General features: G+C 36.9%; 1 pseudogene; it reads left to right on the top strand.

The window, feature by feature from the left end:
* The first annotated feature begins 15,301 nt into the window (after window positions 1-15,301).
* Window positions 15,302-16,238, top strand: LOC116531611 (annotated as a pseudogene).
* The last annotated feature ends 1,479 nt before the right edge of the window (window positions 16,239-17,717 follow it).

Here is a 17,717-nt window from a genome sequence, read left to right as displayed (position 1 = left end):
GTGTCTATTTATTTATTTGTTTATTGGCAAAATATTGTACATAGTCATGGTGCACAATATAATGTTTTGAAATATGCATACATTGTGGAAAGCCTATATGAAGCTATTTAATGCACAGGTTACTCGTACTTAACTTTTTTGTGTGTGTGGTGACAACACTTAAAATCTGCTCTTAGCAATTTTCAAGTATACGATAGAATGCTATTAACCATAGCCAACATGATGTACAATAGATGTCTCAAACTTATTCCTCCTGTTTAACTCAAATTTTATATCTTTTGACCAACATCTCCCCGATCCCTCCCGCTACCCAACTCCCAGCCTCTGGTAACCATCATTCTACTCTCTGCCTCTGAGTTCATCCTGATTAGAGACCACATGTAAATGAGATCATGCGATATGTACGTGTCTTTCTTTGTCTTTCAGTGCCTGGTTTATTTCATATAACATAATGTCCTCCAGATTCAACTGTGTTGCAAATGATAGGATTTCCTTCTTTTCTTAAGGCTGTATAGTAAATAGTATTCCAGTGTATACATACCACAGTTTCTTTTTCTATTCATCTTTCGATGGACACTTAGGCTGATTCCTAGCCTGTGGGTCTCAGGAGAAGAACGTTTTATTACTTCTGAATCCTCATGGAGCCTACTCTGGTGCTTGGCCTTGGTCTCACCTTTGACTTCACCTCCTCTGAAGGTTTGTTCTGGTTCTTCCAGACAGAGATAGGTGATCCTCTGATGTACCTGATGGATCCCTGTTTAAATGTCTTTACCAATAGGCTGTAGGCTTCTTGAAGGCAAAACTACCTATTTTAAAGTTTAATACATATTACCAGAGGCACATGGCAAATATTCCCCCTAAAAAAATGAAAAAAAGTACTTTTGGAGTTGATTTAGACCAATCAGTCTCCCCCACTGCCAGTCTCCATTGATGTGTTCTCTATACCTATACCCATCACCATGGTTCCCCTTGAACAAAGTCTACCTTACCATCTTTTATTTTCTTAAAGAAGAAATAATTAACTGGATTAAATGTATTTGCACTTGGCGAAACAGAATATTGAATTTGACATGCTGCTATGTATCTCAGGTGTAAAATAATCTTCCTTTTCAATATGGGCAAGAGAATAAAGTTTGGTCCAAGTCTAGATGATAGTGGTTATCCTGAAGCATGCTATAAATTCAGTTAATTGGGATGTGGACTTGGGGATACCTAAACTTATTGATTAACCAATACTTATACTTTGCATGTGTCAAAGACCATTATAAAAATGGGAAAATTAACTGAAGTATAGACAAAAGGAGGTTCATCCAGCATCTCAGAGCCAAGGCTAAGGCAATGCCTCTTACTTACTAGTTAATACTCTTCACAAGGCATCGAACCACTTCTGGAAAGTAATCAGGAAGCTCTGCTTGCACCTTGTGTGGTATGACCTTCCCAGGCCTCCCCATCTCATCTCAAGAAGACTCTGGCCTTGTCTCTCTTGTACAAAGGGTTGTGAATCTATACTCTAGATCAGGAGAGACAGGGCCAGAGTCTCTAATGAAATGTAGACATTAGAAGGCCTTCAGTGAGGTAGATTTATGCCATCAGGGTCACTAAGGATGACTGAGCACTGTAATTGTCCAAGGGGCTAGTGGGGGAATGACACTCAAGTGTCCTCTATCAGTTAGGCCATGGATCCTGACACATTGCTGTGTTTGCCTGGGAAAGGGTGCATATTTTTCGAATTAATCACAAGGGCACTCTATAGGCAAGTGAAGGTCGTAGATATGGCAACTCAAGATGGAAATTTCCTGGCTTCTTAGGAATAGCAGCTGGCTAGGGCAAGCAGACAAATCCTAAATCAGCTGCTTTTGGTGGTCTGGTGTCAAAAAATTAGCACTGCCTTGAGTGTCAGGATAGCCAGCCTTGATTCCTGTCAGTAACACTAGCTCATTGCATGGCCCTGATTCAATCCCCTCCATTTTCCCTGCTTGTTGCTCTTATTCTTTCTCTTCTCTTGGTTTGTCCCTCATAGCTTCAGGTCTCAGCTAAAATGTCTTGTCCTTGGTGAAAACTTCTGTGACCCTCTAATCCAACTCAAATCCCTATGTGATTAACTTTTCTACACTCTGTATTCTTTCTTCTGAGCACTTAAATTTTGATAATTTAATGTCTCTTTTTCCAAGGAATGTTAAAATCCCAAAGGAAAGCATTCTGATCATTCTTGTTCAGGGATATGGCTTTGGTGACTAGGATAGTGCCTTGTGTGTAAAAGATACCCAACAGATATACATTGAATAAAGGAGCTAATAAATAATTCTGAGAAGAGAAACCAGGTTCTTTTGGTTATTATCTGTGTGACTCTGGTAAATGACTGATATCCTCTGAGTCTTAGTTTCTACATCTGTAAAAGGGACATAATATAAATACCTGCCTATATATCAGCGCCATTGCAAGGATATAGGAGATAAAAATAAAACACCCGATAACTGTAAAGAACCTTTAATATTGGCCATATTAATAATAGTTTAAAAGCTGTGATGTAGCTTTCACTGCCATAAGCAAGTGAATTTACTTTAGGTAGAGGAGAAACAGATTATGAAAGAGGATTTTATCCAATCTGGGAAGAAGGAGATGAAAAGCTTCTTCTACAACATGATTCTAGCTTGGTAAGAAGGTATAGGAACAAAGGAAGTAAGAAATGTTTTAATTCTTTTTTTTTTTTTTTTTTTTTTACAAATTAATACAATTTATTCTGGACAGTCTCACAGGATATGTATAAATTTTATGCATAATTTTATAGACAATAAAATTGTTCAAACTATTTAGAACTCCACTTAAAACACCACTGACCCAAGAAAGAGAGTAAAACAGGGAAGGCATTTGAAAGGGAAGAAAGCATCCATTAATATTCATCTTGTATGTAAACTGGGCACGGTTTTCATAATTGGGAATATGTGCCCTACTGTTATAGCTTCTTGGGATGCTTGATCAAATCATTAGTAGAACTCTGTCAGATTTTCAAATAAAAAAGAAATAATCTTCTCTTCAAAATGAGTTCTCAAATATTAAATGAACATTGCATATATACTATCAATAGTGCACAAAATCTTTAAGTAATTATAATTATGATTATCTCAAAAATATTGGAAGATGACTAAATGAGTTATGCTTATCACATGCAGAATCACCTTCTCTAATCATTTAGGCTTAGATATAACTTATCACAGTGATATTTTAATGTTAGAATTTTTAAAACTGAAAGGCAGTAAACATCCAATTTTGACATCAACAACAATATACAGATTTATATGATTCAACTGAGTACTTAAAATAGAATTTATATTTAAAAGAGATTTTCATTATAATGGTCCTTTTTCATTAACTCTCTATATCAAAACTGGCTGATTTATGCAGGTGTGTCCTCAAATGTTGACATCAGTACTAGTCTTTTTAAGAAAGTTTTACATCCATGTCTGTTAGCATGACAACCACATGCCACTAAGTTAAGAATAAAGGAAAAATCATAGCATTTTAAAGCTGGCAAAAATATTGATATGTTATTGTATTGTTATGTCAAAATAATGGGTCATATACTTTTAAATCTCATTTCGCATTTTTGAACAAACCTGTAACCTACTATGATCGTGGGAAATTCTTTAGGATTGAGGCTAGGAGAATTGTAAACCAAACTTTTCATCTTAGAACTCTGTTATAAGAGAATAATCTAAACCATGTATTTCTGGGCGTGGTAAGGTGAGCAGAGATGCAGGTAAAAATATGCTGGTGCAGACAATTCTTTCTATTCCCTATACCAACCAGCCTTACTTTCCCTTAGTGGAAAAAAGAACAGAGAAATCTGTTTGTGTACATCTGTAGATTTTTTTAGTCACTACCAGCCCAATTCAACTCAACTACTGTTCTTCTGAGGTTTTTTTTTTTTTTTTTTTTTTTTCTCAAAGTAGAAAAGAATTACAATTTGGGGTGGCACTGGTGGTTAAAAGTATGTGTTTTGGGATCACACAGAACAGAGTCTGAATTTCAGATTTGCCACTTACAAGCTGTGTGACACTGTAACTTTAAAATATTTTCTAATTTCTCTGTGTCCTGGATCCAGGGTCTACAAAACAGAAATAATGATACCTCTTGGTGTTGTTTTGAAGATTAGATAAGAAAATTTGTAAACCTAGTACAGTGCCTTACAAATACTAAGTGAAAAATAAATAATAGATTATTTTATTCTATTCTAGTCTAGTCTACACTGAGTTGTCTTAGAGGAGGGAGTAACATTTTAGGACCACCACCTCCTCCACCACCACCACCACCAATAATTATAGGCTACCTCCTCTGGTCAGGTGCCTAGTTAGATACAATGTATCAATGAAGTTGTTGAGAGGCTACCATTGCTATCCTCATTTTTATATAAGAAAATTTAAGCTTAGAGGAGTTTTCCCAGGGTTACAAATCGTATCTGAGCCAGAGCAGAGAATTGGACCCAAGAACATGTGATTTCAGTGTTCCTGCTTTTAGCTATTCTGTTAAATTGCACTGCATGTGCTCATGAATGCTACTGGCAAAATGCCTGGGCCAAGCAAGGAACACCATGTTACCAACCTGTTTGCCCACAGGTTCATCTGTGCCAACTCTGCTTTTTTCATTAGGCCCTCTATATATTTCTTGTCTATTTCATTCACTATGTTTTAGCTCAGTTAGAAATGGCAAACATACAGGTTACACGGTGTCTTTTATATCCTTGTAGGATAAAATACATGCTGCCCAACTGAATGTGAATTTCAGATAAATAATGAGGATTATTTTTTAGGATAAGTATATACCAAATATTTTACAGGAATACTTATGCTAAAAGCTATTTGTTGTTTAGCTGAAATTAATTTTTTCTTATATTTTTAGCTGAAATTTAAATTTAACAGGGCGTCTGGTAAATTTATTTGTGAATCTATCTGAAGAAGCCCTCATAATTCTTTTCTTATTAAAAAAACCTGTGATCAGGGAGTGCAGAATAGGACTGAGAGAGGTTACATAAATGACTAAAGAGTAGTATGTGAGAAGCTGAAATCATAGGTGGAAATTAGAAGTTATTAAAGGCCTCTGGTTCCTCTTTAATGTCACATCTGGAATATGTTTTCTCCTTGCAAGCCTCATAAGGAAATCATAAACCCCTGGCTTGTTCTTGGTTCATTCCAGCTAAAGTTTCAGACTAGTGTTGGAAGAGATGGATGCAGTTTCAGCTAGGGGTCTTATTATCATGGTGTCTGCATGCCGAGGAGCAGTCACACTCTTTGGTACCTTAACCACCTTCCTCTATGTAGCTTTAACGTTAGTCAATCTTCATGCCACAGATCCATTCAACAGTTACTTTTTTCCATGAACATTTATTGAGCTTGTACTATTTGCCAAGTACTCTGCTAGTCACTGGGAACAAGAAAATACAAAACAACAGTCCCTGACCTACCTTTGTTGAGGAGGCAAACATGTAACCAAATAATTGCAATTTAAATATGAGAAATGTTAATGGAGTTGTGAATAGATTCCTATAGAAGCCTAACAGGGAGTGGTTAACATTTCCTGTGGGAGGGGGTCATGGACATATCATAGTATGGGCCTTGAAAAGCAACTGAGTAGGTGTTCACTATGCAACCAAGGTGTGGAGAAGACACCTCAGGTAAGAGGAATGACATCTACAGAGATGCAGAAGCATGGAAGAGCACAGCATATTTCTAGGAATGAACCTCAAATTCTTCAGTGTTATTAGAAGTGAAGATTGAAGTGAACTAACTGAATCTCAAAATATGTTTTAATGAATGAACACGTTGGAAGAAAAAAATGGAGGTGCAAGAGAAGAGAAAAGGAACAGAGAATGTTTGGGGGTAGGGAGTAAAAAATCATTAAATATTTAAACTCATAGCTAAGAATTTTTTCTCTCTTCCTGTTTCCTAATTAGAATTTCAGATAAGGACATTGCCATTCATCAAATTATGTTAGAATGTGAATTTTCTTTAACTGTTTTTTCCCCACAGAACCAATTTTCTCACAAAGTGCTATCAATTTTCCTCTCAAATATCCTTAAAATTTATCAACTTCTTTGACTTCTGCAAAAAGTGTCGTAGCTTGGGATTTTGTCTTGACTCTTGCAATAGCAATCTAAGGTCTCTCTGATGTTTGCCTCTCCCCATTCCAGGCTGTCCTCCACATTGCTGCCATTTTCATCATTCTAAAACATAAGTATGTTTACATCCTCTGTCATTTCTCTAATGATTTCATAGCCCTTGACTGCATATAAATAAGGCCTTTCATATTTCGTTCACAGTCGATATCTCCAGCTTTACTTTAGGAGCAGTATAGAGTAATTTCTAGAGTCAGGTAGTCTGCATTCAATTTCTGACTTCGCCAGGACTGGCATTTACCTGGCACGTACTGGGATGCTCATATCCAGTCTACTAGGCTGGGTTGGGGTTTGCACCCTAGTTGTTGAATAGTTGAATATCTTCTCAGCTACTAAAAATGTGATTTGGCAGTTTGCTTATACTCTCTAAACTTTAGTTCTCCATCTTCAATATAAAGACAATAAGAGCATCCGTGCCATAACATTTTAATAAATCTGAAATAAAATATCAATAAAGTATGAATGAAATCATGCTATAAGAAGCTTAGTGTCATGTACATCTAACAAATGCTGTCTGCATGATCACCTCCCAGCACTCTCTAACCATGTCATCTCCTGTTTTGCTTTAGCAGACATGCTCCAGATCTTTACTTATTTTATCACCCTACTTGTTCTGCTCGATATAGTTCAACCCCACCAGTTCATCCTTCCCACATTAAAACCTTCAGAAAGACATTGTAACCACATCCCTGACTTACTCCATGGTAGAATTAGTCACTTTTCCTGTGTGCTCATTGTGCACACCTCTATTATATTGTCATAAGTTATTGTTTATATACCTGCCACTGCCATTAAGTTACGAAAGCCTTCTTTGCATTATTTCAATTTTGTTAAATTTGTTAAGTTGGTTGAATGACTCAATGAAGTCTATCCTGATTAATAGCACATACTAAAAATTTATATTTAAGTTAGAGTATTTTATAAATGTTAATTAGATCATTTTTATTAATTGTGATATTCAGGTTTTCTGTATCTTTACTGATTTTCTATCTGCTTATTCTGTCAATCACTGAGAGGCTCGTCTTGAAGTCTCCAATTAGAATTTGAAATTTGTATACTTCGCTTTTCTTGTCTGTCAGTTTTTACTTTATAGATTTGAGGATCTGTTGTTGCTTGCATATACTTGTAGGATTGTTATGTTTTCTTAGTTAATTGACTCCCTTTCTGATTATGCAATGTGCAATGTTCCTTTTTTTTTTGAGACAGAGTCTCACTCTGTCACCCAGGCTGGATTGCAGTGGCACGATCTCAGCTCACTGAAACCTCTGCCTCTGAGTTCAAGCGATTCTCTTGCCTTAGCTTCCCAAGTAGCTGGGACTACAGGTGCATGCCACCATACCCAGCTAATTTTTTGTATTTTTAGTAGAGACTGGGTTTTACCATGTTGGCCAAGATGGTCTCGATCTCCCGACTTTGTGATCCGCCCGCCTCGGCCTCGCAAAGTGCTGGGATTACAGACATGAACCTCCTTGCTGGCCACAATGTTCCTTTTTATCTCTGATAATATTCCTTGCTCTGAATACTATCTGTTCTCATATTAATATAACCAGTTCAAGTTTTTTTGCGTGTTTGATGATATATCTTTTTACATTCACTTATTCTCATCTATGTTCTTATATTTAAAGTGGATTTTGTTTGTAAAAAGCATAATCTGACTATGTCTGTTTTATAATTAATGTGTTTAGATTGCTTACATTATGTTATTATTAATATAATTGCTTTTAATTACAGTGTTGCTAGATGTTTTATTTTCCATCTTTTGGCCTACTTTTAGATTAACTGATAGTTTTTTACGAATCTATGTTACCTCTATTATTGACTCAGTAGACAAACCTACTTTAATTAGTCAGAGTTACTCTTCAGTTTGTAGTTTTCAACTTATAGTTTGTTAATTTACAGCTTTCTTATCAATTATGTATCTGTTACCTCATTTGGTCCCACAAAAACTTATAATTTAGGTATTATTATACCCTTATCTGGTATAGATAAATGATTCGTAATTGGCATAGAAATATTTACACCACTAATTTGGTACTATGGACTTCTTACTTTAGGGGGAGTCGCTATTCCCATGTAATTAATTTATAGGTATTTTTTAATGTTCCCTTCACTCCATCCTATGCACCGAAGTGAGGCATGACATAGTACCTGTTTTGGAATGTTGCCTCCACCCTCAGCCATAGCTCCAGCTGCTACAAAAACAAAAGCCACTGGACTCTTAACTGCCTTCCTTGTTGATACCTGATTCCTTGGCTTGAGCTTTGGCTATTGTTCTAGTGGGACTCTGGAATTACCTCTGCCACTGAAATTTTATATAAAACAAATCATACAATATGTGACTTTTGTGTCCAGCTTTTCTTACTTATCGTAATGTATTCAAGGTTCTTCTGTGTAATAGTATGTATTAGCACCTCATTCTTTATTACTACTTAATAATATTCCAACGTATAGATATACCACATTTTATTTAGCCATTTACCTATTGATAAACACTTGGTTTATTCTACTATTTGGCTGTTATGAATAATGCTGCCATGAACGTTCCTGAATAAGTATATGAATGAACACATATTTTCATTTCTCTTGGGTATACATGTAGGAATGGAATTACTAATTTGTGAGAAACTTCTAGACTCTTACAAGCATCTACACTATTTAACATTCCCACCAGCAATTTATGAGAATTCAGTTTCTCCATATTAAGTCCTACCCTTGTTATTGCATCTTCTTTATTCTAGTCATCGAGGTAGGTACAGAGTGGTATATAATTTTGCTTTTAATGTGCATTTCCCTAGTGGCTAATGATGCTGAGCACACTTCATCGAGTTTATTGGTCCAATCATTTTGTGAGGCTAACATTAGCCTGATGCCAAAATCAGAATGAGAAATGACAACACAAGAAAATTACAAATTAATATCCTTCAGAAACATAAAAATAAAAAGCCCGAAGACAGTACTAACAAATCAACTAAGTAGGGTTTATATCTGAAATGCAAATCTTATTCAACATTTGAAAATCAATAAATCCAGTTTACCATATGGTCAAAGATTTAAAAAAGCATATAGTCATTTCAATAGACATAGAAAAGTCATTTAACAAAATTCAATATTTATTATATAATATGCACATATATGTTACATATATATATATATTGTAGTATGTGTTTAAGTATGTATATAACTCTCAGAAGACTAGCCATAAAAGGGAAATTCCTCTACGTGACAAGGAACATCCACAAAGATGTTAACATTAAAGATGTTAATTTAAAGATGTTAACATCACATTTAATGATGAAAGATTAATGTGTTCCCTCTAAGATCAAGCACAAGACACAAATATCTTCTCTCCCTATTCCTTTTTGATGTTGGACTGGAGGTCCTTACTAGTGCAATAATGGAAGAAAAAGAGCTAAAGGGATTGAAAAGGGAGAGTTAAAACTTCAGTATTTACAGAAGGCATGACTGGCTATGCGGAAAATCTCAAAGAATGTACAAAAATACTATTAGAAATAATAAGTGCATTGAACAGGGTTGAAGAACACATGTTTAATACACAAAAACCAATTGCATTTCTACATACTTGGACAGAACAATTGCAAGTTGAAATTAAAATGTACCTTTTCTAATAGCACCAAAACTATAAAATACTTAGATATATCTAACAAAATAACTACAAATTATATTTGCTTAAAACTATGCAGTTCTGTTAAAAGAAACAAAAAATGACCCCTAAATAAATAAAGATATTTATTGTGTTCATTAATTAGATGTTGATTTTTCCCAAAGTGATCTATAGATTCAACAGAGATCTAATCCTAATTCTAGCATTATTTTGTATAAAAACAGGCAAACTAATTTTAATATTAAACAGAAGGCAAATAATTAGAATAACCAAAATTTTTTTGAAAACAATAAAACCATGTAGAACAAAATCTGAGGCACCACTCAAACTGATATCAAGGCTTCTATAAAGCTCAGTGATTAAAACAGTATTATATTATAGAAAGGCAAAGCATATTGATGAAACAGAATTCAGTCCAGAGAGGTACTCACATTTGTATGGTCAACTGCTTTTCAATGAAGGTGCACAGATCACCAATGAAGAAAAGGTACTTTTCAACAGATGAGGGGAAGCAATTGGACAAAAAGAAATAAGGAATAGATCTTGATTTATATCTTGTTACGTAAAAAGTAACTCAAAATGAGTCACAGTCCTAAGTGTAAAAACTTATACTCTAAAATTTCTTGAAAAAAATTACAGGAGGAAGTCTTTGTATCTTCGATTAAAGGTTTTTTTAGATGTAATACCAAAAACATGATTGACAAAGACAGAAATACACTGTTAAGAAACAGCAAAGACAAGCCACAGATTAGGAAAAAACTCATATATCTGTTAAAGGATTTGGAGCTGATATATATAAATTATATTTTCAAAACTAATAGGAAAACAACCCAATTTAAACAAAAGGGGCAAAATATTTGAATAGAAATTCAGAGTAGACATGAGGAGGACAAGTATAGGAAAAGATACTCTGCACTGTTTGATATTAAAGAAATGAAAATCAAAACCATAATGAGATATTGCTACCCACCTATCTAAAACTAAAAAAATTAAAAACAAAGTAAAAGAACTCAAAAAAAATTTTAAAAATAGCAAGTGCTAAAGAGTATATAGAGAAACTAAAATTCTCATACATTGTTGGTGGGAATGTAATGTAAGAAAACAGTTTGGCAGTTTCTTATAAAGTTAAATAGGCCAGGCATGGTGGCTCACGCCTGTAATCTCAGCACTTTGGGAGGCTGAGACAGGTAGATCACCTGAGGTCAGGAGTTCAAGAGCAGCCTGGCCAACATGGTGAAACCCTGTCTTAGAAAAAAAAAAAAAAAAGAAAAAGAAAAAAGAAAAAAAAAGTAAGTTAAATAAATACTTAAACATATAAATACAGTTAAGTATATATTTAAGTATATAAGTATATAAACTTATATAACCATACACTTATGACCATGTATCTTGCTGGGTATATACTTATATGGTTATAAATATATACCCAGCAATCTCACTTTTAGATATATACTCCAGTGAAATCAATACTTATGTTTACACGAAAACCACACATGAATGTTTACAGTGGCTGCAATAGCCCTAAACTTAAGCTCCAGTACATCCACATAATAAAATATTACTCAGCACCATTAGGAATGAATCACGAATCTGTGCAACACCATGAATGAATTCAGAAGTATTATTCTAAGTGGTAGGAGCCAGACTCAAAATGCTGCAACTGTATAATTCTAATTTCATTTCTATAATGTTCTGAAAAAGGAAAAACTATAGCAACAAAAAGCAGAACTTTGGTGGTTAGGGGCTGAGCAGGGAGGGGAAGGCTTCCTCTCAATTAGCACGAAGGAATTCTTTTGGATGATGGACATTTTATGTCATGAGTATAGTCTGAGGACAAAATTGTGTTTGACAAAACTCACAGAACTTACTTAAACGAGTAAATTTAAACTGTATATAACATATACTGCAATGTTTATGTGTAAATTATACTCTAACAAAGGAAAAAATTATAATAGCCTTGTTGGTGGTGTAGTGATTAGACTATATGTGAACTAGTGGTTATGTTTACACGCCAGTTCTGCAGCAAACTTTCTGGGTAATCTTGAATACCTCTTTCCCCTCTTCCTGGGCCCAAGTTTCTTCATTTTTCAATGACAAGGTTGGGTGGAATAATGACTAGAGTTTCTTCTAGCCCTGGCATTCTGTGACTGAAGAAGTGATTTCTGAGTTTGTTTTTATATTCCCTCAATCTTTGAAACCAGATGCTTTTGTTGAAGTCTGGGCTGGGCCCACATTCTGAGGCATTTCCATACATGACAGACAGGTATGTGTTTGTGCATGAGGATGGCTAGAAATAATCTGGCCACCACCCTTTATTCTTTACATGCCTCCTTCCCCAAGCTATTTGTGACTGATCTGTGAACAGCTGCCATTAACAACAACCCAGAGCCCAAAGGTGCATTTAAAAAACAACAACCCCAAACAAGTTGTACACTATCAGGTATCCTTTTGTCTCTCTTGATTGAATGGCTCAATAGAGTATAATACAAATAAATCCCATTCCTAATGCCTCCTCCCAGGTGGGAACTCAAGCTTTCTTTATTTCTTTACAATTGCCCTACCCCTAAATGTAGGTCAGTGTGGATGTTATTATTCTCATTTTATAAATTACTAAAAAGAAAAAAAAACAACAACAGCAATGATACAATAAAACAAACTAAGGTGTGAACATTTTAATTAACTACTCTATTGTCAATGTACTAGTAAGTGGCAGAGTTAGGGCTTAAACTCACTTCTATCTGATATGAAAATCATGAATAAAAATGCATCCAACAGGGTTCCAGTCTGAAATATGGGAACCCGGTTCCTGTTCACTGCTTATTTATCTGATTTGTTCATTTGTCAACAGATATTTTGTAACCTGCAAAGTATCAGGAAATATACTGTGCACAAGAGTAGATTGGATCTCTGTGACCATGGGACCTACATTTTAGTCAGGGGGGTGGGGAACGAACAAACTCAGCAGGGAATTATGCTTCAGCATTATAATTATTATAATAGAATATTGTGCACAGGTAAAGGAAGACAAAGGAAATCTCCCCAAGGAAAGTTATCTATGCTGAGATGTGAGAGATAAGTGGGAGTCAGGCAAGGGTTTACGGGTAGGGAAAATCATGGCAACAAATGAGAAACTTAAGTAGTTCAGTGGCACAGGGACTTGAAGTAAGGTGTCACGGAGTGGAGTAAAGAGAAACTGAAAAATATCTAGGGCTTGACTCACCCAGAATTCTGTGAAGTTTTTAAAATGGTTGGGACTTTTTCTAAGAGCAATCTGCAAGGATTTTAAATAGAGAAGTGACATGATCAGATTATATTTTCCAGTTTCTTTGATCAGTAGTAGAAAATGAGAGTGAGCCAAGACTGAAGGCAAAGAGACCATTTAGGAAATCATTGTTACCATTATAATCACATTGCTATCATAATAATGCCCATGATGATAGTGCTTGGAGATGGGGTTAGAGCCAGTGGTAAGGTAACTAAGTCGATGGACTTGAGCAGTAAATTTTTGTAACTTTATCAACGTTAATGCTGCAATCTTGACATATTTTGTAATATACCTTACATTCTATTAAAATCAGTAGATGAAATATCCTACTAACACACATAATTTCAGAAATTCATAAAAATTTAAAACTAACACTAATAAGAATTAAAATAAGTAACAACATAATACATATTTGAATATGGGTACAACACCACCAGCACATTCAGTCCTCCATAGAATTACAAAGTGCCTCCCTGAAGCATTGCCATTTCAATAGAGAACTACTAGATTCGAATGATATTCAGTCAGTCCCACTGACAGGTGTCAGTGATGACTCGATTTGTTGTGTGAGGGCAAAAGAAATGTCAAGTATGTTTCTATTTTTGGTGGCAGTGTGGTTGTGGTATATTACCCAGCACTGTAGATACCCAGTGAAGAGAGCTAGGTACAGTGGGGACAAGGGGAAAATCATGGGTTCCATATTGGACATGTTGAATTTAAAGTGATTCTGAGACTTTACATTGGAGATGATTGGTAATTAGGAATTTTGTATGAGTAAATATAAACCTTAAGACCAGAAGGGAGGGCTTCACTTGAGAGATGGATTTGGGGTCATCATTTTACAAAAGGAAAAACAAAACAAAAACCATAGAGCAGATGAGACTCTCCAGGGATAGTGGGTAGGATTAGAAGAGAAGAACACTTAGGTGCTCTTGAGCATCACACATAGAAAGAAAGCCCTGCAGGAGAAACTTCAAAAAGGCTACTCAAGAGAAAAAAGAAAAAGAAGCATACTTAGATCTCATAGAAACCAAGGAAAGAGAGAGTTTATGAAAAGAGGAACTGTCCTGGTGTGTTGGCTACTGCTTAGAGATCTAAGAAGATAAAGTTTGGGATGCTTTACTAATCTAGAAACAAGGAAGTCTTTACTCACCTACAGAAAAAATTTCAGTGTAATGGTGGGATGAGCCTTATAGTGGTGCCTGGAGATGGTAGAATGAAAGGAAATAGATCCCATCAGGTTCCGCATCTCTCCAAGGGCTTGCATGTCTGTGAAACATGGGCGTTGACATCCCATGTCCACTTCTGAAGTACCTTAAATGTAAAGAACTCTAATATAAAGCAGAATAAGACACATCTGTAATGCTGGCATACATAGGATAAAGGAAGAAATTACACTCTGCGTTCGCTAATTCTGCTGCTTCCATCATAACTATCCTGTTAAACTCATCTCTGAATGTCGTGAAACTAATCCAAACTTAAAGTTCCCACGTGATTTGGAAGGCTAAAATCTCACAGTTGTAATTGTTCTCAAAGATGTTTTCCCCCGGATGCAGAGGCTCACGCCCACAATCCAAGCACTTTGGGAGGTGAAGACAGGTGAGTTACATGAGATCAGGAGTTTGAGACCAGCCTGACCAACATAGTAAGACTTGGTCCCTACTAAAACTATAAAAATTAGCTGAGTGTGGTGGCTGGTGCCTGTAATCCCAGCTACTCCAGAGGCAGGGACAGGAGAATTGTTTGAACCTGGGAGGCGGAGGTTGCAGTGGGCAGATATCGTGCCATTGCACTCCAGGCTAGGTGACAAAAGCGAAACTTTGTTTCAAAAGAAAAAAAAAGATGATTTTGTTTATTTTGCTGCAGTGTGGAGAGACTGGCCTTCTTCTCTATGTAATCACCAAGGTGGCTGGGAGCCTGAACACATGTCCTGAAAACTAGAGGGCAAGTGTATGATGAGCAGGTCCTCATCCCTGCTCAGTAATGCGGGGCTCAGATTCACGTGCTCTGCGCACCACTTCATTTTCCACTTTGGCCAAAGCAACCATACCCCTGGATTTGCTTCCCACAAGACTCTAGCATTTGAGGGTGACGATGGATTCTCTGTATGAGAGAGCAGTACTATTGCCACCTGTGTGAGCAATGAGGAGCTGAGGGGAAATGTTCCAGAGGCGGCAGCCCAGACGGTGCATGAGTGAGCTTTGTTGATGATGGCCAGTACTTGGGTGTTCCCACCTTGGGCAAAATGCACCGCAACAAACAGGCCACCCAGGAAGCAGGGGAGGAGGTGAGGTGAGGTCTGGGGCTGCTAGATGCTCACTTGAAGATGGGGACTTTTCTGGTGGGTGAACAAGTGACATTGGCTGACATAGTTATCTGTACCTTGTTGTGACTCTATAAGCAGGTAGGTTCTAGATCCTTCTTTCTACCAGGCCTTTCCCATTACCAACTGCTGGTTCCTCACCTACATTTACCAGCCCCTGTTCCGGGCTGTCTTGGGTGGAAGTCAAACTATGTGAGAACACAGCCCACTTTGATGCTAAAATGTTTGCAGAGAGCCAGCCTAAAAAGGGTGCTCCATGGAAAGGGAAGGGTTCATGGGAAGAAAAGAAGGAGTGGAAGGAGGAGAAGCAGGGGAAAAAGGTGGCCGTCCCTGCTTCTGAGGCGGAGATGAAGGAATGTGAGCAGCTCAAGAATATCTTTAAGCTGGATGAATTTAAGCACAAGTACTCCATCAAGGACCACTTTCTGAGGCACTGCCATGTTTTGGGGAGCACTTTGATAAAGCTGGCTGGTCCCTGTGGTACTCTGAGTATCGCTTCCCTGAAGTTCTCATGAAGAACTCATCCAGACCTTCATGAGTTCTTCATGAATCGCTGGAATGTTCCAGCCATTGGATAAGCTGAAGAAGATGCCTTTGCCACTGTCATCTTCTTTGGAATCAACAATAGTAGGTCCATTTCTGGAGTCTGGGTCTTCCAAGGCCAGGAGTTTGCCTTTCCGCTGAGTCCAGATTGGCAGGTAGACTCTAAGTTATATAAAAGGCAGAAGCTGGATTGTTGAAGGAAGGAGACCCAGACAATGGTTGGAGAGTACTTTTCCTGGGAGGGGGTCTTCAAGCATTTGGGCAATCCTTCAGTCAGGGCAAGATCTCCAAGAGATCATTTTTCACTATTGCCTAGCAGCCTGTACCTGCCCTTCACGAAGATGGGGATCATTAAAGGAAACTGAACACTGACAATAAAAAGATGTTTTCATTCAACAGCTCATCAGCTGCTTAGCATCCCATTCTACTGTTCCCCTGAGTATAATCCAGACTTTGTTTTCACACTTCCAAAGATGAGCGGTTGACTAGGGCAAGTTACTAGGTGCTGGATAGCATGGACTCTGCAGTCAGACGGAAGTGGGTTTGGATGCCGCCTCTGCCAAGTCTTTAACTGTGATATATTGGGGAAGGTATTTATGCTAAATGTCTTTTTTTTAATGTGAAATGGGAATTATAACAACTATCAGACTTGTTAAATGACTCACATATGATGATGCATATAAAAAGCAAATAGCACAGCCTTTGATAGATTTAAACATTTTCCATTTTGAATTGAAAAAAGAACAATTAAAAAAGAATTAATTAAAAAAGAATTATTTCCAATTACAAGATTCTTTTTTAATTGAAAGGAATTTTAATTTTCAAATAAAAAAGAATTCTTTTCAATTAAAAAAGAATCCTATAACTGAACATGAATTCTTTTTTGATTAAAAAATAATTTTTAATTAAAAAATACAAGAAACATTCTACCAGTCTTTGGTGAAATAGTTCTTAGTCATTTTGGCCAAAAGTGTCTTCTTCTAATTCCCAAGAATTGGCCATAGTTATTGCTCTTGGACCTGGCCAACAAGTGTAATCTATTTTCCCATGACAACACTCCAATCATTAAATCTTCTCCATGGTTAAGCATCTCAATTTCTTCAAACTTTCCTGAAAGAACATGCTTTTAAGGCCCCTGTCTATCATTGTTGCTACTTTTTTGAATTTGCTCCAAGGTGTCCCTATTCATCCAGAATGGAGAAGGTGGAATTGATCTGCTAGTTGAAGGATTATGGGATTTTGTGGAAAATGTACAGAGATGGTGATGAGTGATGTTAGGTTGCAGCGATGCGGTGGGATCAGAAGTGTTTGCTGTTAAGTCTGAGAATATAGTTCAGGGAGAGGTTTGAATTTTTTTTTTTTTTTTTTTTTAAACGGAGTTTCACTCATGTTACCCAGGTTGGAGTGCAATGGCGCGACCTCGGCTCATCGCAACCTCCGCCTCCTGGGTTCAGGCAATTCTCCTGCCTCAGCCTCCCGAGTAGCTGGGATTACAGGCACGCACAACCATGCCCAGCTAATTTTTTGCATTTTTAGTAGAGACGGGGTTTCACCATGTTGACCAGGATGGTCTCCATCTCTTGACCTCGTGATCCACCCGCCTCGGCCTCCCAAAGTGCTGGGATTAAAGAATCAATTCTAGGCCGGGCGCGGTGGCTCATGCCTGTAATCCCAGCATTTTGGGAGGCCAAGATGGGTGGATCACTTGAGGTTGGGAGTTCGAGATCAGGCTGGCCAACATGGTGAAATTCCCTCGACACTAAAAATGCAAAAATTAGCTGGGTGCCATGGTGCT

This window comes from Sapajus apella, unplaced genomic scaffold (assembly GCF_009761245.1).
Source record: "Sapajus apella isolate SASKATOON/1434 unplaced genomic scaffold, GSC_monkey_1.0 scaffold71, whole genome shotgun sequence".
NCBI lineage: Eukaryota > Metazoa > Chordata > Mammalia > Primates > Cebidae > Sapajus > Sapajus apella.
Note: the sequence above shows the minus strand (reverse complement) of the source record. Positions and strands in the feature narration are given on the sequence as shown.